The sequence below is a fragment of the Manis javanica genome, chromosome 3, assembly GCF_040802235.1.
Source record: "Manis javanica isolate MJ-LG chromosome 3, MJ_LKY, whole genome shotgun sequence".
Classification (NCBI taxonomy): Eukaryota; Metazoa; Chordata; class Mammalia; order Pholidota; family Manidae; genus Manis; species Manis javanica.
The window spans coordinates 195,436,454-195,460,975 of NC_133158.1; the positions used below are offsets into that span (position 1 = coordinate 195,436,454).

Below are 24,522 nucleotides of genomic sequence, written 5' to 3' on the forward strand. Positions count from 1 at the left end.
ATGGCTGGACCAAGTCAACACCAGCGACTTCTGGTCTGGTCTCTCCTGCTCTCTTCCTGAATCCACAAAAGGCAAAAGACCTGGAGACAGTGAAACAGAAACAAACATCCCTCTTCGAGTCCATGTTCCTCCTCCATGCGCTCTTCATTTCCTGGCAGCAGAGCAGGAGAAGCCAGTTTGTGCAATTTGCACGTAGGAGCTGCTCAGATCCCGGCGTAGAGCTGGTCACTGCCCCCGGCAGTCCATCACAGGCGCATGTGCTGCACGCGGAATTCCAGGAGCCCCGAGCAGGAAGGCACCAGACCCCGAGCTCTGTGCCCCATCTCCCTCTGTGAGCTCCGCTGTCAGCCTGGCTAAGGGACTCACGGGCTGCTATTGGCACAGCCCCATCTTTCAAAAGGCAAATAAAATTAAACTTCTGTGAGAGACGCAATGCAGATAAAAAGTCCATCTCAAGAATCCTTATACTCTCTACAGTGCATTTTTTCTAAATCCTCTCATTGATTATATTGTCAGAGGAAAGATAAAAAAAGAGAGAGCGAGAGACTGAAGAGACAAAAAGAGAACAGAGGCCCTTCACAGTGGACGAGCTGCACCCGCTATGATTTCTTCTTTCTGGGAACATTTTTAGTGAATGGACAGAAAGAGCCTTTTCTTAAGCCCCTCTCAGCCTGGAAAAGGCTTGCCAAGCTGTTCTAAGTTTCACCCCATGAAAGTTTCTACATTCCGGGCCTGCCTCTTTCTAAAAAACTTGATACTTTGTATATAGACAAATGGCAGATTTCCCCTTCAGGATAAAAGAGGGTCTCTGCGAATGGGCTTTGGGAATAAGGCAGGGACCTGCTGCTTCTCCTTCTCCCCTGCCTCCTTATCCCTTCTTCAGTGAATATCAGACATAAAGGCCACAGAGTTGTCTTGAGTATCTCTGAGAAGTAAGTAAGCATGCCTGCATCTCACAGTCAAATAGAATGGTGTCTTGGCCCTGGTCTTCTAGAAGAGCAGGGACTGTGGGGGCAAAGGAGAGGTGCAAGCCAGGTGGGGCAGGTAACGGGAGGTGAGGTAAGTCACAGTCAGCAGTGATTTGGTACAATGTGCCTCCTGGGGCTTAGCAAGGGGCCTTACTTGATACAAGGGACTTCTCTGGAAAGACAGCAAGGAGAAGCACACCTCGTGTCTCAGAACAGTGTGCAGGAGGGAAACAGGCGGGGGAGTTTTCTGAGGAGCCACCTCCCATCTCCCATTTGTTGGATCTCTTCCCAAAGGGAGCTATTCTCTGAGACTTCCAGATTATAATGTTCAGACCCTGATATCAGAAACCAAACCCTACATCTTGCATGGTGGTGTTTTGTTTGACTACAAAAGTGGACGGACGAAGTGGAATAGGAGGAGAGAGAGAGGAGAAAAACAAGGAAGAGGAGGCTGCGGAGGGGGCAAGAAGGAGGAGGGGCTGCCCGAGGACGGGGGAGAGGAGGCAGAGGAGGCAGCGGCGGCCAAGGAAATCAGAGGAGGACGAGGAGACCCCTGGGCTGGCCCAGTGGGTACACTGGGAATACCCTTCCCTTCCCATGCACTCGGCCTCAGTAGAAGCAGAGAGGAAAGCACAAAGGAGGGTCTGGGAGGGGCGTGAATAACTGACGGGCCTGCTGAGAGTCCCAGAAGGAAAGTACCCAGGCAAAGGGCACGCTACGCCCATGCAGTCGGTACCTCAGGAACCTGGCAGCAGAGAACAGCGAGACAGGCTGCGGGAGGGCACCAGGGGCCAGGATCTCCAGTGAGGGGAATTGGAAGACACAGAGAGGCACACAGGCGCTTGCTTACGGAGAAGGGTGCTTATCAAACTCATCGCAATGTTTGGTGAGGAATACTGGTTGACTCCCCAGCCCACCTGCCAAAGAAGGACCAAGGAGACCTGGAGATGGCATCTGATTGCACGCCGTCTCTCCAGCTGTGCTAAGGATTGGCTGTGTGTTCACCCTGGGGTGAAGGGAACGGCAGATGCCAATCTGAGCTCCCCTTTTCCTGGAACAGGGCAGGACCAAGCTCCTCTCCCTGGCAGAGAGGGAACTGGGGGTCCTTTAAAGATGCACCATGATCCATTCTACCTGCCTGGCCAGAGGAACACCAGCACACCTTGGATTTCTTTTCCAGGCCTCATGCCTGAGTGGGACTTATCAGCAAAGCACTCATTTAGGGGGCAGGGTTTTCGGGGTTCCTCTACTGGCCACATGTTGATTTCTTGGAGTAGTTGATGGGTTTCTCCTTGGCAGAGCCCGAGGAACACTGCTGAGGGCATCCAGGAACTGAATCTTGTATAAACCCCTGTGAAGCCAGTTGCAAGGGAGCCAGACCTCCAATAGGATCCCGGGACCCACTGAAGCTGGCCTATGCTGTCTGGGGCCTCTCAAGGCTGCATGCTGGTTGTAATAAACATTATTTGTATAACAGTCCACAGGGTGCAAAGTGCCTTCACATCCATTCTCTTTGTCTTTTAATAACACTACTATGAAGTTGATGATGGATAATCTAGACTAAAAAGGTTATTAAAAAGATTTTCAAGGTCATATGCCTAAACAGACTTGAGCCCTAGAATTTTTATTCCTAAATTCTCCTCCAATTCTGTGTTGGGAACCAAAGAGGGGAGCCTGAGAGATAAGACTTTTGTACTGATTTGGTTATTCTAATTTAGAGACATGGTTCTAAATTCTTGTGTACAAGGTAGCAGCAGGGGTCTTTAGATAGCACTTACCCCACACTATCGTGGGCAACAGCTGTGAAACCCTCCTGTGGTGCATTTCCATTCCTTACTTATCACCCTCCCACCTGGACTATTTTGAGAAGGAAATCAACCAGCATTTCCCAGGCTGCTTCTCCCTCTTTCTCTCCTTCCCTCTCCCTGCACATTCCCACCACCCTGGCCCTGCCCCCACCCCCTACCTCAACATACTACACATGCTGCTAAAAGAGGCTCCCTGGGAATTTTAACAGCAACAATCAGCCTCACAGCTGGGGGCAGAGAGAAGGGACCACAGTTCCTCCCTTAAAGCCCTTCCCCTGGATTTGTGGGTCTAACTATGGCTTCTTCAGTTTGGGGGGCCTTCACACAAAGACAGTCACCTATAGTTACCGGTCTCTAGTGTGGAGAGAGGGAAGGAGAAATCCGCTCTAGCTCCCAACCCAAACCTTGCCTCTCTGGCACAAGGATCTCTGTGTCCCCTCCTCCCCATGCTCCCCTCTGTGCCCTCCAGGCTGCCTGCCTGCCAGTGTGGCCAGTGGAGAACTCTGGGGAATTCCCAGGACACAGGAGACGCTGTTTGAGGATCTGGGTCATTTCCAGACTTGAGGCCATGGTGGAACCTGAAACGTGGACGGGGCCTGCTTCTACCTGCATCTTCCCTCAGAAGTCCTTTTAACTGAACAGAATCATCCTGAAACAGTTGTTTTATCTTTTCTCGTGCCTTCTTTATCCAGTAGGCATTGCTGGATTTTCTTCCTCCGTCTTCCAGATTTTACACAGCTTAAGGGAGAAGACACTGGCTGACTCATTATTTCAGAATCCAGTGTTTTTAGTGGGCCAAGTGGCCCCATGACGTAGTACTGGACGATCAGAGGAGCTATACAGAAGTACTAATTTTTGCCCATGGCTGGTATGTGTCCTTGGGCCCATTACTCCCTTTCTGCTTCAGTTTGTCCATCTATAAATGGGAACAATCCCTCTCCGGAAGCATCACGGTAGGACTCAGTGAGAATGCACAGGAAAGCCACAGGCCACTGAAGGACATGTGGAAGCTTAGTGCCCATGCAATGCACAGGGTCCCCCTGAACATGACAAACTTCACAGCACCCCTTATTTCTTACATGGGCAGGAAAGTGTTGAGGGCACTAATGTCTGCATGTAGGGTTAGGAGGAGGTGGAACCATGACTGCTTTCTGCGTAGTCTCCTGTCAGATGTGGGTCAGGTGCTTCGTATCCAGGGAATAGATACTCCTCGTTTAAATTACCAAATCAAGGTAACTTGGGGCTTTGTTGGAAATGCAATTCCACTACAAATTCAAGCAAGCTCTAATTTCATGACGTGGCACCACTCTAGATATCAGAGTAGCTCAGTAAATTAAACAGCACACAATTATTAAGTTGCTCTGGGAGTTCAAAAACTAAGATGATTAAAGATGGACACCCCTAAACACACACACACACACACACACACACTCACACTCATCCACTGTGTAGGTTTATTTGGAGTTCATGGGCTCAGATCACTGGAAGGCAACTCTGAGAGTATGTAGGGGAGGAAAAAGTCTTCCTCAATCCTCATAGGGACCCTAGCTGGGCCTGACGATTAAACTGACAAAGACACCTTAACAGGAGAAAAGCATATACATTGTATGGAGTTTATACGTTTACATGGGAGCCTTCACAAGAAAATGAGACCCAAAGTGACCAGAGCAGAAAGCTTTACACCTCCTAGTCCAAGAAGCAGTGACTTTGTGAAGAACTGACAGGCCTGAAGGGTTTGGGCCGGGGCTAGTCCCTCCGGGACTCAGTAGTCCTCGTCTTCCTTAACTGGGAACCAGGGTTAGGTTAGCAAGGCTTCTCATGGGTTCCTCTCCTGCCTTCTCTGGGCTGATGTGAGTCTGTCTCCAATAAAAGGAGAATTTACTTCTTGCCTTTAAGAAGAAAAGGAGATGCTCTTTCTGTATTTAGTGCTTCTAAGTTGCCTACAGCTCAAATTATCTTTATGTCAAAGAGGATAATTTGGGGTGACATATGCAGCTTCCTTCACTGGCTTCCTCATATGGACGAAGATCGCAGAGTTACTGGCTTGAGCCACTTGGTGACTGGGTGGCAGACCTCCGGACGCCATTCTAATACACGGGTCTCTTCCACATTTGTCTACACAGGCCTTCGGCCCTGGCCCTCCCACCCTCCAACTCCCATCCTTGTCTTCCCATCTTTCCTTTCCTGACTCCCCTGAGCAACTCTGCACAAAGCCCGCTGCTATTTTGACAGCTCACTTGTGGAGTCCCACATTTTGACACCACTGTGGGGCCCCTCAGAAGCCATAGTGCCAGGAGTGTGATTCCTTCCTGCTTCTAAGGTGGTATTTGGGTTATTTACAGTACAGGTGTCTACACCACACACCCAGCATTTCCATTGCTTTGTTTCTGTTCCACTATTGATTCTTTCTCTTGGCAGCTGACAGGAGGCTTTGATGTGGGTTATGTTGTAGTTTCTAAAGGAGGGAGATGTTGGTGGGAGGATTTACAGTTGTTTGAAGAATTCCTCCACCCTGGCAATTGTTCTGGAGGGAGGAGCCAGGTAGTGCATGTTCCCAGTGGGGGGCAGCTTTCCTGAGCCGGCTTCTCTCTGAGAAGGAGAGAAGGGAAACTGAAGTGCTTCCAAATAAAGATCTAAGTAATGAGATTTGATCTGAAGGGATTTGTTCTTAAACTCCAAGAAATTCCAGATGCCATCTACACCAGCACCAGCAGATTTTGTTCCTTCCAGACAGGCAAGAGGGCTGCCCTACTGGGGCAGGGGGCTGGCGGGGAGGTGTTTATTGACCCCTTCACCATCTCATTTCCCCTTGAAATTTTTCTGCCATAAGAGGCTTCCCCTGTTCTGTTGCAGCAACTCTCAGCAAGTGAATAGTGCTTTCTGGGGACCTTGCCTTTGTTAAGTAGATCTGCAGTGATACAGTAGAGATTTTAATGTGCAGTGCTGTGTTTTAATAGACTATTAAACTACAGCATTACACATTAGCTGGCTATGGCACAATTGCAGAAATAGCAAAGATGTGCTCTCAGGAAAGCACTATTTATTTTAATGGGGAGATGCTGCAATAGGCTGAAAATCTCTGCAAAGATGGTAAAGCAGAATGTGGGGGAGGGGAGGCCTGGGGCCTGTGACTTGGGCTGAAGAAAACCCCTTATTCCAGGTACCCCCTCTGGGAGAGCATGTCCTCACCAGCTGGTAAATCCCCCAGGACTGGATGACTTGTGGCTCCCTGTTACTGAAAGATTGTTGCCCAGCTGGGAGTCTCAAGGTCACCGGACACTCAGGACCCATTCTTACTGTTCTCAAGGTTGGAGTGACTTGGAGGCCTGCGGTCGTTTGTCTTAGTTTATCAGGGGCTGCAGCTTTCATTTTCCTGTTCTGCTCGGTTCTCCGGGTCCGGAATGACAGGAGCATGAGGCAGGCGATGTTCCTTGGAAGAGTCGTTTTGCTCCAAGATTTCCTCGTCCCAAGTGCCTACCCTCCCCCGACTCCCTCACACACATTCGCAAGTATGCGCACGCAGATAACTTGTAGTCTCAGTTCTGAATAAGGAGCTCAGGTGTTCGGGCCTGGTCCCCAGCCATCGTTTCAGAGGAGGGTGGGCTGGAGTCTCTCCCTAGGAGAAAATGAGCAGATTTCTGCCAGCCTGTGATGTCAGAAATGGACTCGGTGGCTGAAGGACCCTATCCAGCCATTATGCAAAGTATAACTCTGGACAGGTTGTTGTCCACCTGAATTCTTCTGCAGTGGAAATAAACTTTGAGAACAGAACCAACCAAGCCTTACCCAGATGAGAGCTGTGAACAGCATTTTCCAAAAAATCTATCCTGTCTCATAAGCCTTCTCCTACTGTGCCTTCCTGCTGTACAGCAACATTTAAAAACCAAATTGCAAATTCTAAAAAGAGGCCACCGCTTTCCCAGGCTATGCTCCCCCAAACATACTCTTTATGCAAACCCAGCCCCACAGGAAGCCTGGAGGGGGCAGGAAGAAATGGAAAGACAAGGGAAATAACCTCCAAATCAGTAGTACAACAGGACTTCCCCAGCTGCCTCCATAGTTTGCTCGTTCAGCCTTGGAGGTAATCGCTTTCTTACCCACTCAGTGACATTTTATTGTAGGTGAGCAGACAAGAATGTTAATTTCATTCATGCTCTCTTCTATGTGTTCTTTTGAGGGAGGGCGAATTGCTTTCTTTTCCTGTTTTTCACGGAGGCCTCGTGGATAGAGGAGACCAGCCGCCGTCCACAGGGAAGGGTTTGCCTGCTGTCACTGATTCCTGCATTCCGCCTTTATAGCTGCATCCCTCTGGGGCTTGAAGGGACACGGAAGAAGGGAGTTTCACAGACTGTATCTTTAAACGTTTAAAAAAATATATTCTAAATACAACATGCATGTGGTTAAACATTTTTTTTCCAATAGCACAGGAAGGATAAACTATAAAGGAAACGCCCTCTTTATCTACCTTGCTGCTACTCTAAAGCCTCAAAAGGAGCCACCATTATTAGCAGTCTCAGCTCTTAGTTCTTTTGATAGTTATTATAATTTTAAATGATACATATTGTTTATTTCAAATCAAGAAGCTAACAGTTCCCTATGATGAAAGGAGACATGTTCTTTCTCAATTTGACTATCCTTCTATTTCTTAAATGAGCTCAGTGTCTTTAGTGTAGAGGTCATTTGCAATCTTAGCAACAATTAGTTAAGAGTGAGCTAAAAGCACATCGGGCTAGGTGCTGCTCTAGCAAGGGAAGGCTAGAGAGGAAGGAGGGACCTCTTGGGGGGAAGAGGGAAGAGGGAAGAGGAAAGGAGCAGTAGATGGATTTCTTTTACTGCGTGGCTTTATCAGGTCACAGAGCTGCTTTCTCCCCCATTTGTTAAAGGATGACACACATGGGAAGAAGGGGAGCCTTGGTGGGTGAGGTGAGTGCTTGCTTTAAGACCTTCAACTGTCCCACATTTATTTATCTTCATTCAAAAAACATGTATATTCATTCCAGCAATAAACAGCCCATTGCATCTTGTGGGAGACTGCGTTAATGGCCCGTTCTTCACCCCTCTGTCTCCCCTGCCCTTTGCCGTGTGTGACTCTGCAGGGTCCTCCTGCTCTGCGAGCAGAGCGCAGTTCCCACCCCTGGGCTTGGCCGTGCACCTTTCTCCACTGCCCCGTCGGATGTTAGTAGACAAAGCACAAGTCTTCTGCTCTTGCTTCCTCCTGTGCTCTGCCACCGCCATGAGAGGGGCTGGCCCAGGATAGCCCTTAGTCCCCAAAGGCATACGTGACACCTATGGAGCAGAGCTACCCCAGATAATTGCCCCAGCCAGTGCAGAGGTATGAGCCAGCCCAGTGGAAATCAGCTAGGCCCGGCTCAGTGGGGCTAGATCCAGCAGACCTGTGAAAAACAAACATTGATGGCGGTAAGCCATTGCCATTTTATTATTTTTGTTATGCTACAATTTTGTGGCTGTACTAACTGATACACAGCCCTAATTGTCCGGGAAATGTTCAGAACACTGGAGGAAACAGCAGGGCATAAAACTGAGCGCCACCACTCTCCTGGGGCTTACATCCCAGGAGAGTACTTCCCAGTTTGTACACATATATTACCCGCTTCATCCTCCTATCCCTCTGCGGCAGTCCCATTCTTGAGATGACAAAGCAGAGGCTCCAGAAGGCTAATTGCTGCCGCCAACAGCCTACTAAGTGCCAGAGCCAAGAACTGAACTTCTTTCTTCTGATTCTCCTGATTCCAACTGCTGCACTCTCTCCACTACTCCACAGCAGCCCTACCTTCTGCTGACGTCAGCACCTCTCACTGGGGTTGCACAGGGACCTGACTTGGGTGGGAAGACGGATGAGAACTGCGAGTCTGACCCAAAGGGAATTGCTCTGTTCTCGACAAAATGAGAAACAACTCTCATTTTTTTATCTCCTAAAATTGTTCCTCCTTGCAATTAAACCAATCTCTGTTTACAACTATTTAGCATGATTCTAGAAATTACATTTTGAAATTATGCGAACAGAGAGAAGGCAGCCCACACAGTGAGCGATTTCTTGAGGGTAATTGGCTGCTGGTTCTGGCTCCAGTGATGCCTTCTCCTTTAGAGCATAATTAGCGCTTTCAAAGGAAACTGTTAGAAATGGCCTAGGTCTCCGAAGAAAGGCTTTTCTAGCTCCTAACATTAGGAGAGCTACTCAAATGCAATCTGACAAATTTCCCTTCTTGTTTTTCTCTTCTTTTACCATGATTTCCCAAGCTATTTTTCAGAGGTTAAAAGGACTGTGGATATATAGAACTCGTCCAGATATGGGAGAAATCCCAAATTCCTATCAGAAAACTCAAGATCCCTTTATCCTTCCTTCCTTCCTTCCTTCCTTCCTTCCTTCCTTCCTTCCTTCCTTCCATCCTCTCTCTCTCCTCCCTCCATATTTCCCTCCCTCTCTCTCTCTTTCTTTTTCTTTCTTTCTTTTTCCTGAGAAAGACACAGAATATTTGGATTTTAATAAGATGTATTCATTAGGATTAGATTCAAAAGTTTAAATAAAATAAAAGCTTATTTCTCTCTTATAAGAAAATCTTTAGATAGCCATGGGCTGCTATGGTGATTCCAGGTTTAGCAAAGGCCAGGCTCCTTCTGTATTTCCCCTCAAAGCCTCCTCATGGTCCAGGATGGCTGCTGGGTATTCAGCCATTATATCCCCATTCAAGCCTCAAGAAGGAAGAAGGGTTAACTCCTCCCAGCTGAATCATTTACTTTCAGATCTGCCTCAAGTCCACAAAACAATTGTACTTAAAACTCATTGGCCAGATCAGAGACACACAGCCATATCTAGCTGCAAGAGAGGTGGCAATCAGAGCAGCTAACTATAGCATTCTGTTACTAAGAGAGAAGAAAAGAATGCATATTGGGGTAGGAAACTAGCTTAACAGTGGGAAATGTAGACATGCAAACTGAATGAAGGTATGCTTTGGTTAATTTGAAACTAATATTAAAACTAAAGAGATCTGGTTAACTTGTCAGCACCATGCTGGGGACTTGGGATGTAAAAGGGCTTTATCTTTCTGTTCAACAATGTTATCTGTGATTTGATTGAAGTCTCTGTGAGCCCTCTCTCTCTCTCTGCTGATGGCACAGACCAGAAAGTTTAACTACCATGTCAGGTAATAGAATCAAGATTCAGAAGTTCTGGAAAGGCTGAAGGGCTGGGCAGGAAATAACAAGAGAAAACTTAACAGGAAAAATATAAAATTCAATATTTAGATCTAAAAAAAATGAACTGCACAAGAGCAGGATGAAAGAGATGTGGCTTAGCTGCCAATTTAATCTCCTTGTGTTAACAGTGAAATGTGGCTATCAAAAGAAGTAATTGGATCTGGCCTTTGACAGGAAGGAAAATGAAGGTAATATTTATAGAACACCTCCAATATGGGCCACACCTTTTAATGGGCCCTTACAATGATTCTAGAAGGGGAGTGTTGCTATGCCTTGAATCACAGAGATCAAATAATGGCCCGGTTTCACACACCTAGTAAGGAGAGAGCTCTGTTTTGACCTCTCCCCTTAGACCTGTCCCCCTAAGGTAGGACTGGAAGGACTGAGAGCCCCACTGTTTACTGCTGGCCCCCCTGAAATTCCCTTTGTAGTGACTTCTCCTGGGTCTGACTGGCTTGGAGAATACTCTAGCCAGGTAGTGTTGACAGCAATTCGTTCATCTGATTAAGCAATTAGCAGTCTTTGTCACTTAACAGAGGTCAAGGGCACAGAGGAGCCAAAGCACGACAGAGAATATAGGAAGTGGAAAAGATGGAAGGGGGACAACAGAGAGAGCTGCTGACCAAACCAGCTGCCTGTGAAGAGGCAAGGACAGTAGGGGTGGGACAGCACTGAAGACCCGCATCTCCTCGGCAACATCCTTCAGGACAGCTGAGGAAATTAACACAGTGTCAAACAAGAATTTCCCAACGGGTAGGTTCCAACCAGCCAGTTCAGTGGTTCTCAGCTTTGTCTGCACATTAGAATAACTTAGGACTCTTAATTATGCGAGGGTCCCACTGCAGACCAATTAAATCATAATACTGGGGAAGGGATCAGGCATTTGGCATTTGTTAAAGCTTCCAAGTGACTCTAGTGTGCAACAAGGGAAGTAGGCTTGGAGCTCCCAGTGCTGGGTTACTCAGGCAGGAGGTGTAGCTCCATCCAGGGGTGGGAGGTAGGGCAGATATAGGGCCCTCACCTGGTTTTCTTGGGAATTTCATCATTATCAACACAGCCTTCCCTCTGCCCAGGTTCGTGGCTTTCAAGTACTTCTTCTCCAAAGGCAGAGAATCCCAGGGGAGTGAAGGATCCCAAATCCTGGAGCCATTCAGTCTGGCCTCTGCATTCCTCCAGGAAAATGAGTGAATTCCCCTCTCTTGGGTGCCTGTTTTCGAATCCCCCCCAGCTCCATTTCTGTCTAGAATGCCCCACTCCTCCGTGAGCTCTCTTTGTTCAGGCTGGTCTTCCAGGGATTGTTCCCCAGTTTCAAGAAAGGGAGGTTTTCTCTAACTTTTACTTTGCTTGATTATGCAATGTCCTCAACACACTCTTAGCTGTTATAAACTGTACCAGTTTTTACACCTGTGCTAAGTAAATCAGCAAAGAAATTGGTTAGACATCAGGACTGCAAAGCTTACCTGCAAAGGTTCTCACTCCAAAGGTCCAGAGTGAGCTCAGGAATCTCTGTTCCTGGAAGTACTGCCCTTTTCAGCCAGGTTTGCCCCTTGGCTCATACAACAGGTTTGAAATGTTAAGGAGGAGCCCTTCTTAGACAAAGCAGTTTTATACAATCGTGTGTATATGTTGTGTGTGTGGCGGGGGTGGTTGCTACATAGGAATCACCAGTCATTCATATTTCTGCCCCAAATACAGGGGAAGTTGAGGAAATTAATTCTGATTTTATATCTAAGTAGGAAGTGAGTTCCATAAAAAGAAATATAAAGTTCCCCTTTCATCTCCACAGAGTGAAAAATACTGATAGCAGCAAGGAATGGAAAGAGAATACAGACCCAGAGCAGGGAAGAAAGAGAGAGGGGTGCATTATGGGAAAACAGCATTTTGTAGGGGTTCTAGAAAGTTTCATTGAAGAAATTAGTCAATAGAGGATGCAAGCTAAAACTAACAATTTTTTGCAGATGAAACAAGAGACACTCCAACTTTATCCCAACTGAGGTCTCTACCATATAATACTACCTGAGGACCTGTGAAAGGGGAACTGGCAAAGGTGCACAAAGAGGACTCAAGATCTGACCAGAACAGAGACTGTTCTCACTGATACAGGTCCGTTCTTGTTCCCTGAGGAGGAGAAACAGGTAATGTAAAGTGGGAAGTGCCAAGATATTGTATACATAGCTGTATATGAAAAAACATTAGAGTAAAATGTGTATCTCCAGAATGTTCTCATTCTAAAATGTGGGCTCAGTGATTGAACATGTAGATTAAAGTATTTACCTCACTACTACTGCTAAGATTTGGTGCCCAGGAATATAGACAATCAGCAATCATTCCAGACCACGTTCCCAACAGGGTTTATGTGTATACAGCCTGCTCCACGTTAGATTGGTGCATGAAGCAAGAGCTTTAGCTGAAAGTGCATTGAATGGCAATTCGCCACTGCCCATGTGTTTCTTTTGTTAATAGAAACTTCTTAAATGGAACGTTCCTTGAGGGCAGGAATTACACTCAACTCAGGATTTTCTCCGGCATAACACTTCACCTAAATGCTAATCAGGATTAGGAAACTGGTCTCTCACCGGAAGCCATCTGCTTATGCTGGAACTCAAGCAGCCCTTCTCCACTTTGTCCTGATCCCCTTTGTGGGTAGTAATCTTCGTCCTCTTGATTTGAAATGTTTTATGAGCAAGAAGATTAAACAAATACAGTCAATTGGGAGAAATCGAGCCAATGGCCTGCTTTTCTTTGGGCTACATGGCTTATTCTTTGTATTTCTCTAAGAGTTGAGCCTTAGCTAATGACTTCTCTGGGAGGATTATGATCAAGAGGAGTTATGTTTGGAGGCACAAATCATCAAACATTTTATTCATTGCATATAAATACCAGAAGGAAATTGGAGGTGTAAAAGGGAAGCCCAGGAAAAACGGATCAATAGAGGGCTGGAGCCTGCTTCAGATAGGATGTGAGCTCCTGTTGAGAGGGTGGGTTTCGATAATATTCCTAAATTCAAGTGCCGAATGTGCTGGCCTTCCTGCTCTGAGCTGACCCTTTGGTGACCAAAGCCCCATGAAAAGCACTCAGAACCATTTCAAGCTGACATTTCTCAGCTGAGAGCAGCCCCTTTGTGTTGCTATGAAAGTACGGGTTAGATTTGCCCAGGAAGTTTTCTATCAGAGGGAGAGAAACACAGAGGATGCTGGCATATGCTCTGGAGCTCGCAGGCAGTCAAGCACTCAAGGCCCCCATAATGGATTTCCCTTTCTCCCTGGCACTCCGGGAAGACCAGTATTCAGGAGAGGTCTTGGGGCCTTACTGCCCAATGACAGTCTATTGGTTTTCCCAGAAGAGATCTGTAAGCTCCAATTTCCTTGCCTCTCCCCTCCAGAGCCCTTGTAAAATTCTGCTGCTAAATGTATCATCCCTCATTATGGGCTTTCTGAAGATCGATGAGTTCCAATCTCAATGACTCTCTTGCAGCCCTGGCAGCCCTCCCTGCCAATCCCCTCTCCCCCATGAGCCACCTCAGAGTGTGTAGTGTGTGGAAGCCCCAGCTGTCATCTCTCTGGGTCCGAACTCAGGTGTGAAATCAGAGCAATCCAAGGGAACATGTGGGTGGACTGAAGAAGGCTACCCTCCTGGAAATGGATGGGGACGCTGGTCCTGAGCTGGGGTGACACTCACTCTTACAGTTGAAGCCATAATGATGTCATGAATATCCAGGGAGGGCAAAGGGGTTGCATAAGGAGCTTCCCAGGTGACATTTTACATGGGGAGACAATCAGGACTATACACTCGATGCAGAAATCATTTGAAATATTTACTAGATCAGATATTTATAAATGCAGTAGAAGAGGGTTCTTAATCTGAAGCAGAATAAACAGGGCTCTATGATAGACTCCAGGGATCTATAAAACCTCTGAAATTATAGTCAAAATTTCATGTGTGGGGTGCATTGCTTTTACCAGAATCTCAAAGATGTATGTTGCACTTGAAAAGTAAAGAACCACTTAATCAGTGATCTGTGCTTTTTTGGCATCCCTACCCAGCCCCCTGGCAAACAGAAGACTTAGGGAAAGCAGAAACAGCTCTGCATCAGGATAATGTGAGTGCTAGGAATATTGCCCAGCCTGGCTTATTCCTCTTTTAAAGTCTATGCCCCATGGGAAAGCCTTCCTAAGCAAGACAGGAAATCCAGAGACCATAAAAGAAAACAGGGACAAAACTCATTCTATGAGGCCAGCATCACTCTAATACCAAAACCAGGCAAAGACGAGACAGAAAAAGAAAATTACAGACCAATATCCCTGATGAACATAGATGCAAAAATACTCAACAAAATATTAGCAAACCAAATTCATAATACAGCAGAAAGATCATCCATCATGATCAAGTAGGATTTATTCCAGGGATGCAAGGATGGTACAACATTCAAAAATGTATCAACATCATCCACCACATCAACAAAAAGAAGGGCAAAAACCACATGATCATCTCCATAGATGCTAATAAAGCATTTGACAAAATTCAACATCCATTCATGATAAAAACTCTTAACAAAATGGGTGTAGAGGGCAAGTACCTCAACATAATAAAGGCCATATATGACAAACCCACAGCCAACATCATACTTAACAGCGAGAAGCTGAAAGCTTTTCTTTTAAGATTGGAAACAAGACAAGGATGCCCACTTTCCCCACTTCTATTCAACATAGTACTGGAGGTCCTAGCGATGGCAATCAGACAACACAAAGAAATAAAAGGCATCCAGATTGGCAAGGAAGAAGTTAAACTGTCCCTGTTTGCAGATGACATGATATTGTACATAAAAAAACCTAAAGAATCCACTCCAAAACTACTATATCTAATATCTGAATTCAGCGAAGTTGCAGGATACAAAATTAATACACAGAAATCTGTGGCATTCCTATACACTAACAATGAACTAGTGGAGAGAGAAATCAGGAAGACAGTTCCACTCACAGTTGCATCAAAAAGAATAAAATACCTAGGAATAAACCTAACCATGGAAGTAAAAGACCTATACCCTGAAAACTATAAGACACTCTTAAGAGAAATTAAAGAAGATACCAATAAATGGAAACTCATCCCATGCTCATGGATAGGAAGAATTAATATTGTCAAAATGGCCATCCTGCCTAAAGCAATCTACATATTCAATGCAATTCCTATCAAAATACCAACAGCATTCTTCAACAAGCTAGAGAAAAATCATTCCAAAATTCATATGGAACCACAAAAGACCTCAAATAGCCAAAGCAATTCTAAGAAGGAAGAATAAAGCTGGGGGCATTATGCTCCCCAACTTCAAGCTCTACTACAAAGCCACAGTAATCAAGACAATTTGGTACTGGCACACGAACAGACCCATAGACCAATGGAATATACTAGAGAGCACTGATATAAACCCAAGCATATATGGTCAATTAACACATGATAAAGGAGCCATGGATATACAATGGGGAAATGACAGCCTCTTCAACAGCTGGTGTTGGCAAAACTGGACAGCTACTTGCAATAGAATGAAACTGGATTATTGTTCAATCCCATACACAAAAGTAAACTCGAAATGGATTAAAGACTTGAATGTAAGTCATGAAACCATAAAACTCTTAGAATACAAAGTAGGCAAACATCTCCTGAATATAAGCATGAGCAACTTCTTCCTGAATGCATCTCCTCAAGCAAGGGAAACAAAAGCAGAAATGACCTCATGGGACTACATCAAACTAAAAAGTTTCTGTATGGCAAAGGACACCATCAACAGAACAAAAAGGCATCCTACAATATGGGAGAATATATTTGTAAATGGCATATCAAACAAAGGGTTAACATCCAAAATATATAAAAAACTTAAACGCTTCAACACTGAAAAAGCAAATAACCCGATTAACAAATGGGCAGAGGATATGAAGAGACAGTTCTCCAAAGAAGAAATTCAGATGGCCAATAGACACATGAAAAGATGCTCCACATCACTAATCATCAGGGAAACACAAATTAAAACCACAATGAGATATCACTTCACACCAGTAAGGATGGCCAGCATCGAAAAGACTAAGAACAACAAATGCTGGTGAGGATGCGGAGAAAGGGGAACCCTCCTACACTGCTGGTGGGAATGTGAGCTAGTTCAACCATTGTGAAAAGCAATATGGAGGTTCCTCAAAAAATGAAAAATAGAAATACCATTTGACCGGGAATCCCACTCCTTGGAATTTACACAAAGAACACAACTTCTCAGATTCAAAGAGACATATGCACCCCTATGTTTATTGCAGCCCTTTTTACAATAGCCAAGATATGGAAGCAACCTAAGTGTCCATCAGTAGATGAATGGATAAAGAAGAGGTGGTACATATATACAATGGAATACTATTTGGCCATAAGAAAGAAACAAATCCTACCATTTGAAACAACATGGATGGAGCTGGAGGACATTATGCTCAGTGAAATAAGCCAGGAAGAGAAAGACAAATGCCAAATGATTTTCCTCATTTGTGGGGTATAACAATGAAGCAAAATTGAAGGAACAAAGTAGCAGCAGACTCAGAGACTCCAAGAATGAAATAATGGTTACCAAAGGGGAGGGAGGCAGAAGAGGATTGAGGGGTATTATGTTTAGTACACATGGTATAGGGGATCACAGGGAAAACAGTGTAGCACAAAGAAGGCACATAGTGGATCTGTGGCATCTTACTACACTGATGGACAGTGACTGCATTGGGGTATGGATGGGGACTTGATAATATGGATAAATGTAGTAACCACATTATTTTTTCATGTGAAACCTTCATAAGAGTGTATATCAATCATACCTTAATAAAAAAAAAATAAAAATAATTAATAAAAAAATAAAAAATAAAACAGGGGCAGATTTTACTGTATAAAAGTAAAATGATTTTATACAGAAAAAAATGCTATAAACAAAATTAAAAGCAAGTGATAGGCTAATAAAAATCTACACTTAAAAAGTTAATATTCTTAAAATACCAAAAAAAAAGTTAAATTGGGAAAAGACCTGAAGAATTCATTTACACTTGAGGATATTCAAACAGCAATAAATATTTAAGAAGACCCACAAACCTTCCCGGTGATCAGATACATATAAACCAAAACAAAGAGACACATTATTCACCAATTAGATTGCAAAAACAAAGATCAATAATGTCTAATGTCTAGCCATAAACTGTTCTGGGAATAAAAACTGGTATAATACTTTCAGAGAGAAATTCAACAGTTCTTAATTAAATTTAAAAATGCATATAATTTTGATCCAGAAATTTCACTTATGAGAATTTTTTTCACCAGAAAAGTCATGCAAGTGTGTACAATGTTTACTGAGCCAATGAAATAAGAAAAAAATATGACAGCAACATAAATATTAATTAATAGTAGAGTGATCCTTACTGTATTATGATTCAACTACACTATGAATCACTATGCAGATGTTAGAAAAGAATGATGTCGCTGTATATACAGAATAAGGTTCATGTTTTACTATTGCACCTAAAAGAAATTTATGCCACAGTATTGATCCTATTTTTATCTTTAGTATAAACTACAAGACAATGTGTATATGTGTGAGTAGATGTATGTGTGTGTTCATGGATACACATATCCTACAGGCATAGCAAAAGTTCTGAAAAAAAGACGTTTATCTATTGAATTTATTTACATAATTTATCTATTAAGTTGAACTCCCTGTGATGTTGGGGAGTCACTTGTACAATCAGTTTTCAGTGTATTGTTGAATTCTCAACCTCCATATACTACTTTTATAATTACACATTTAAAGAAAACTCTAGGGGTCTATCCCAACCCAATTATATGTTTGTCTAAATGCTGTCTTGACTCAGTTTTTGAGGCCTTGACTAGAGGCGGATCAGTTTCCCTTCTTGAGCAGCCAATTAATTCCACACCCCCTACCACCTCCTTCATGGGACTCTCACACTCCAGGCCACTGTTCACTTGTCCTAATTGCCAGAGGGCCAGGTCCTAATTACCAGACAACCAGGGACAGCCTCTAAGCCCCAGAGTCTGGTGAAATTATTCAAACTAGTCAGTCCTAAATCTGCTTACCCTGACTTTCACATTCCTTCACACAGTCCCACTTTCTCTCTTTGCCTTGATGGACCCTGGTGCTTCCCCATGTGGTCCTGCATGGTGCCCTGTGTTCTTCCTAGGAAACTGTGAGGAAAACAAACTATAAAACTCTTTCTAGCTTCTCTTTCTTGATCTGCATTTGGCCTCACCATTATTTCACCCGAGATAATGTGGTTAAAACACTAGTAAAACATGTTTGCCTTGCTTTTAAGGAACACCCCATGGGTAGATGCCCAATGCTCATAGAGGTAACCCCAGGGCTGCCCCCATTTTATCCACCTTTGCCTGGCATCTCCCATCAGCTCTCACATGCTGGCTTTTGCTCAGGTTCGATGCCTCCTGCCCCAGTGCCTGCACCTGATGCACCTTTGGCTCCATTTCCTGGTTCTGACATTGCTTCTCCCATCTGGTCCAGCATCTCAGTGAAGCAGTATTGGCTAACGACCTGCCACCTGGCCCAGTTCCCACCAAACATGACCCAGCTTCATGGACAGTCCTCTAGCAAACATGACCAATGAAATCTAGACAGAGCAAAATTCAGAGACTATCAGACCTAGAGCCGGCTGAAGCTGGGGTCAGAAAGGAGGTAGATACAGTGTCAGGAGTTTGGAAACCTGGGAAAACAGCCCTCACCAGCCAAGTCTCTAAGCCAAGTCTCATAGACAGAAATGGGGGCATGTGTGGACAGTGGAGCTGAGGCAGGCGGCTGTTCAGAGCCAGATGGACACAGAAAAGGGCAAAGCCAGGTTGGGGCCAAAAGGGTGGGTAATGGTCAGAAACCATCACACCTGGAAGAGCAGTGCAGGTCATGAAGAGAGTAAGAGTGACTCCAAAGGCCCAGCTTGAATCCTGCTTCTGCAGAGTCTGTGCTAGCTGCAAGGATGTGGGCATTTAAACCTTTAAGCCCTAATTTCTTCATCTGCAAAGCTAGACATAATGACGCCCACCCATGCCCACTCCATAGGTACTCATAAGGCTCCACACTCTGTGTTTCCCTCACACAAATATAAGATCTAGTAGGTATGAGAACTGCAATGGGGAGGCTTCTTATCTGGGACACCTTGATCCAGAGGCAATAGTTTCTTAACTTTTGTGTCTGTGCTCTAGTCCTGCTAAGGCCCTCTGAGTGGAAGAACTCAGGATGTGGTGGCAACTGGCCAGATATTGGGGGAATCTGAGCAGGGGCTCCTGCTACCTGATTTGGCATGAATTCTATCCCCTTCCTCTCCTTGTTGCAATTCTGGCCTCCATGAGACCCTCAAATTCCACACACACCCACCCCAACAATCCCTCTGCCCCACATATACACCAACTTTTCCCTCACCACTCTTTCGGACTACTGAGATCAATACACCTCTCTCTAAACTCTCAAGTCAAGGCAGGAGCTTCCCAAGCTCTCTCTGCAACCCCCTCTCATTCATCAGTTCCTCAGAAATCTCAAGCAATTTCCATTATTGGCAGACATGGTGTTTCCTTGTTGCATGCCACTTACATACAACTGGAACTTGTAGACAAGAAAAATACAGCTGCTATGCAGCAGTAACTGGGCTTTTATGCAGCTTCACAGGCAGGAGACTGGCTGCGGAATGCCACACACCTCCTTATCATGGCTTGCGTGCTGGGAGCTCTATTCATGTTATGCATTGTGTATCTTGGAATTTTCCAGGATGTGGTGGAGAGTCATGTTGCTTGCTCTCAGAATTATGCCAAAAAAGCTGTTCTTTTTCTTAAGCAAGAAATCATAGGCACTCCAGAACCCTTTTGACTCAGGCAGAGTTAAGGGGTGGGTTTTCCACAAAAGAGAGAAAGAATGAATTGACACTATGTTAAGCAGCCCATCCCGCAGGAGTGGGACCTGCCTGCTCCAGGCCAAGTGTGAGGGCCATTCTGAAGCAGTGGGCCTTTACAAGGGCCCTAGTTTCTTTAGCTTTGGGGGTCCATTATGTATTGGCTGACAGAACTGTAATCATTAGTTTCCTATTTTTTTCAATTAAAATAATTAAGTAGATGTAGTGTTGGGGAAAGGGCCTGAATTGGCAGCCCGAGAGAGTTGAGCTCTCTGCTTGCCAGCAGTGGGTTTCTGGAGGCACTGAGGCTGTGTAAGCACTTTGGGGCCAGTATCTTGAGAACTGAAAGCCAGCAAAGATATTTCCCCACAGATGGGAGGAGGAACAGAGGCCTTTGTCTTGGAGATAGCCCGGGCCTCCTGCTAAGGTGGAATATGTCTTGGTAGTCCAGCCACTGGGAGTGGTTGGAGGTTCACATTGCTCTGTGCAACTCCCAGGCCTGCGGCCCCTCATCAGCAATGCCACACACTGCTTTGCCTCCAGTTTATCCGCCAGCTGATCACTGTAGGCGCAGGTTTGTCCTGTGAGTGCTGCGTGATTCTGCTCTGCCCTACTGTGCAAGTATTGAGGATGATGTCATACAAGACAAGGAGGAGGAGAAATGAAGCGAGAAGTCCTTGAGGAGAGGACCTTCTGGGATGACAGCAAAGCTTACCAGCTTTTGAAGGGAAGGCCTCCCAGCCGCCGCTAGGGTGACTTACAGCTCCCTCCACTCAGGGGGTCACTAGTTCTGCCCCCAAACTAGGCTTTAGTGGGCCCTTTCTCCCCACAGCAATCTCTGAAGTTCAGCCGTGGAACCGCATTCTGGGGACCTCTAGCCCTACAGACTTCATTAACAAGGTGCAAGCCCAATATCACTACACACACCTCGCTTTGCCACGTCAGCCTGTAAATCAACATTCAGGGCCCCTCCCAGGGCCTTTTCTGACTTTCCCCAGCCTCTGTGTGAATTGGCTTCATCTGATTCACATCCTTTTGGATACTAAGCCTCAAAGCACCCTTCTGTCAAGACCTCAGATTCTCCTCGTGTACCTCTTCCAATCCATGTGGTGGTTGCGAGGGATCTTGTCCAGAGAATGTCCCTAAATGAGACGCCAACATTCTCAGTGCAGAGCTCAGAACCAGACTGTGTCATCCAGTCCCTCCGCACAGTGAGATCCACATTTCATTAGAAAAACAGTGGCATGTTACCTCCCTTTGTTAGACACATACCCCACAAGAAATGCCCTCTTGGACCCCCGATTGCCTATTCTTACTGGAAGCTCCTTCAGGAACAAGGTACCCTGTGCCCTGCTCTTTCTCCTCAACACCAACATCAGTATAAACATGGCCAGATTCATCTTGAAAATTTTATTCCAGTTCAAACTGTACAAGAAGGCATTAAATAAGAAAATTCTCTCTCCTCCATCTTCCCACCCACCCTGAGGGCAAAGGTTATCATTCTTGTTGTAGCCACCACTGTGAGCATAAATAATCTGCTTATTGCCATCGCTGGGTCCATCAACTTCGAGCTGCATCTACTGCACTCGGCCTGGAGTGATGCTGACACCACAGAAAGTTGGGAAAAGGTGGAGATGTTTCTCCATTTGTACTCACAGGTAAATCATTTTTCTTACAAACCCTCCCCACCTCCTAGGGCCGCCTCTTTGATGCTCTGTGTCTTCTGAACCAGTGGGAGTTTATCCAAGTGAGGGTTCACATTAGGATGGGCTTTGATGATGACTGGCAAGGGTGAAAGAGGAGCCACAGAATCTCACCTCTGGTGGCCATTCAGGACATGGGCTGAAGGAACAGCCGGCAGAGTGAAGCAGTCCTTCCTCTGCCATGCTGCATCCTTCCACAGTTTCTTGTGCCCAGGTAGCACTGGGTTGGCTGAGAGCAGGGTCCTAAGGCTGTGGGTAAAAGCAGATAAAACTTCACTTCTGCTCTCCCTATCCAGTCTCTGCTGCTTGAGCACTGTGGGCTACTGAGCGTGCTGATCTCCCTTCCCAGCCAAGGGCAGCCACGGGTCATGTGGGTCAGCCAAGGCACTTCACAGGTGTTAGGGACCTGGAGAAATGAGGCAAAGCCAGGGTACTGGACGGGGGAGACATGTCTGGCCTGAGTCCCCCTGCTCACCTCTCATCTGCTGTACCTTCTTCCATTGCCCCAGAAATCCAAGGACCTCCTCTTCCCTTCTTACCTCTGCCTAGCAGACTGTCATGATGACACAGGACAGAAAACCAGTGGCCTTCAGCCATCTGCACCACAATCTCTCACTGGCTTTTTTTTCCTAAGTCTTCAAGTTGAGTTTGCTGAGGCTTCTCCCTCTTGACCTAGGCTGCCCAACAGGGTAGTTTCCAGCCACATGTGTGGCTAGTCACATTTAAATCAATTAAACTTATATAAAATTAAAAGAGTTCAATAGCCACTTGTGTTGCGCAGCAGAGAAATGGAGCACTTCCGTTACTGCAGGAAGTTCTGATCTAGACTTTGTGCCTGACTCCTTTTCTGGCTCCAGACTCCCTTCCCCACTATATTCCCATTCCGTTATTAAGGCACAAAAAAACACAATTTCTTTTGGTTAAACCTCTTCCCTAGTCAAGGTTCCAGCCATCTCTACATAAGGAAAGTTTGCTCAAAGGTTTTCCCTACCCGGAAGGGCTGCCTCTTCACCTCTGATCAGAATTGTACCTCTGCCTGAATGCTGAATCATTGGAGCGATTCCTCTTTTTCTTCTGGGCAGGCAGGGGGCAAGCTAGCACCCCCAGGGGCCAGTGAGCCAAAGGCCAAGGAGAAATCTAAGGGTTTGACTTGGGTGGGCAGTCCGGAAGAGTCTGTGTACAGACACTGATGATCAGCGCTGGGCTAATCAGAACCAGGTTCTTGGGCAAAGCAGGAAAGATGGTGTCGAAGGATTTGCAGACAGAGAGAGAGAAGTGAACAGAAGCTTGCTGACTTCAACTCTCTCATTCGAAGACAAAAACTCTGAACTGGTTAAACAACCTGTGCAGTTAATGACAAAAGTTCTCAAAACTGTGTAATGCCAGAATATTGGCAGAGCTATTGACCCAGAAATGGGATAAAAGTAAATTGAAGAAAGAGAAAAAATGAAGGTCTTGCCCATGGAATAAGCACATTTCACAATGTTTACTATAGAATGGAATTATTTTAAATAAATACGATTTTCCTTTTAAACTTCCAGCATGTAAGTGGAAAGTTACCCTTAACAGTGAAGCAAGAGTTAAAATGCATGAGTGTGTGTGTGTATTTTAATAGGAAAAAATCCAATAATGTTTTTTTTTCATTAAACACTAGCAACAATAACCCATGTTGAAAATAATACATCTTTCTACTCAAAAAGAAAGCAGTGATGGCACATAGTAAGCAATCAATAAGTACTAACTGATTGAAAAGAAATCACAAAATGAAAATACAAATTAAGAGTCTGTGCCTCTGCTGGCCATTCCCTCTCCAGACTAACGTGCTGTTTATTTTCCTGGTGATAGCTTCTCCTTCCTTAAGGGGTTCTTAGAGCTTATTGAGGCTGGGCTTGTGCTCATGAGAGATTAGTCTGTACCCCAAGTGCTGGTAGCTACAGAAACAAGATGGCAGACACAAAACTTCATTTCTTTTCATTTTATGGTGGGTGAGATTTAACTCGTCATTCCCTTTAATGAGAAATTCTATGGCTGGTATTGCAGTAAGTGGAAAGCTGCACACATGGGTCAAGTTGTGTGTTTGAGGGGCAAAAAAAGAGAGGCACTTACTGGTTAGGAATGTCTAACCAGGCAGCCTAGTCCGTAAGCAGGAGCTGTGACTACCTGGGCTAAATGTAGCTCATGTGTGATGATCATATGGGCAATAGAAGCAACTACTGTAGTGGGCATTTGTCATTTGTGCTTTCAAGTGTCCATTTCTCCTTCTTCTGATGAAAGTGACCCCGCAGATTGCTTTGGAGGGGGTGATGTTTCTCTTCCCTCTTTCAATATTTTTAAGTGAAAGCTTAGTAGCCATAACAAAGAGACTCCAAATTATAATGTCTCAAACAAAATAGAAATTTTTTCTCTCTCATATTACAATCCAGAGCCAGTAGACAAGCTTCATACAGTCACTGGGGATATAGACTAGGAGGGTGGATCTGCCATCCTCAGTGAGTGGTTTCCAAGGTTGCCCCAGTTTGTGCCAATTCCACCCAGCAGGAAGGAAAGGGAGCAAGGAGTGCCAGCCCTGTGACCCTGTAAATGACTACATATCACTTCACCCCATTCCATTGTGTGGGCGTGGTCACCTGGTCATACTTAGCTGCAAGGGAGACTGGAACTTAGCGTCTCTAGCCAGGTCCCATGCGTGCCAGCCATGCTCTTACCCAAGGATGAATGTATAATCCAAGCTAAGGTAAAGGACCCTCTCCCTAGAAATGTGAATGACAAAAAGACTGAAAATGGTTGGAGCCACTCCATCCCAGGGGCAGCCTTCTGAAGGGACCCTCCATTGATTTCTGCCTCTTAGACTCCTGGAATTGCCCTAATACCTGTCTCGTTTCACCTTTCCCTATGGCATTGCTGTAAAGACTGTCTCTGC

General features: G+C 45.3%; 1 long non-coding RNA gene across 3 annotated transcripts in view; it reads right to left on the minus strand.

Moving 5' to 3' along the window:
• LOC108401164 (uncharacterized) overlaps window positions 1–24,522 on the minus strand; it is a 78,673-nt gene that overhangs the window by 23,114 nt on the left and 31,037 nt on the right. Inside the window, exon 4 of one of the 3 annotated variants that reach the window (XR_012128811.1) lies at window positions 7,829–8,169. The exons of 1 other annotated variant lie outside the window; for it this stretch is intronic. This is a non-coding gene — a long non-coding RNA (uncharacterized lncRNA). Of the gene's footprint in view, window positions 1–7,828; window positions 8,170–21,360; window positions 21,852–24,522 lie in introns of those variants that run through there. One more of the 3 variants, XR_001854152.3, reaches the window with a different exon arrangement.